Source organism: Oncorhynchus keta, chromosome 19, assembly GCF_023373465.1.
Source record: "Oncorhynchus keta strain PuntledgeMale-10-30-2019 chromosome 19, Oket_V2, whole genome shotgun sequence".
NCBI lineage: Eukaryota > Metazoa > Chordata > Actinopteri > Salmoniformes > Salmonidae > Oncorhynchus > Oncorhynchus keta.
In genome coordinates, this window is record NC_068439.1 from 2,418,254 (window position 1) to 2,418,950 (window position 697).

General features: G+C 33.1%; 1 protein-coding gene across 1 annotated transcript in view; it reads right to left on the reverse strand.

Annotated features, from left to right (window-relative positions):
• LOC118383293 (collagen alpha-1(VII) chain-like) overlaps positions 1–697 on the reverse strand; it is a 15,338-nt gene that overhangs the window by 11,495 nt on the left and 3,146 nt on the right. The gene's annotated exons all lie outside the window — the stretch shown is intronic.

The following is a 697-nucleotide window of genomic DNA, read 5'->3' on the forward strand; positions in this document are numbered from 1 at the left end:
GTTCTCCATTACATAACATCAGACCTGAGGTGGTCGTTCTCCACATATACATTACATAACATCAGACCTGAGGTGGTTGTTCTCCATTACATAACATCAGACCTGAGGTGGTTGTTCTCCATTACATAACATCAGACCTGAGGTGGTCGTTCTCCATTATCATGACTGATTATTTAAGTGAGAGGTTGAATGGTTTAATAATGAAACATTTTAGCCCCCTCGAGCTCATATTCATTATATATTAAGCATGTTGAATTTTGTCTGGCTTGCCATTCCAAATAAATTTAAATATTTTTAGGTCATGTAATTAACAAAACAAATCGTGTAGCATAGGCAAGTAAATAGGTAAACGATTTACAAAATAATGAATCATGGTGATTTTTCCACAAATAGACAGCAAATGATACCTTATTAGAAAATGACTCAAGTACAAGTGAAAGTCACCCAGTAAAATACGACTTGAGGAAAAGTCTAAAAGTATTTGGTTTTAAATATACTAAAGAATCAAATGTAAAAATATAAATCATTTCAAATTCCTTATATTAAGCAAACCAGATGACACCATTTTGTTGTTAATTTTTTCTAATTCATTGAAAGCCATAGGAAAACTGTATAATTAGAATGTTTAGTGAGTCCTCCAGATCAGAGACAGTAGAGATGACCAGGGATGTTCTCTGTTTAGTAGTTTAGTAGGTCC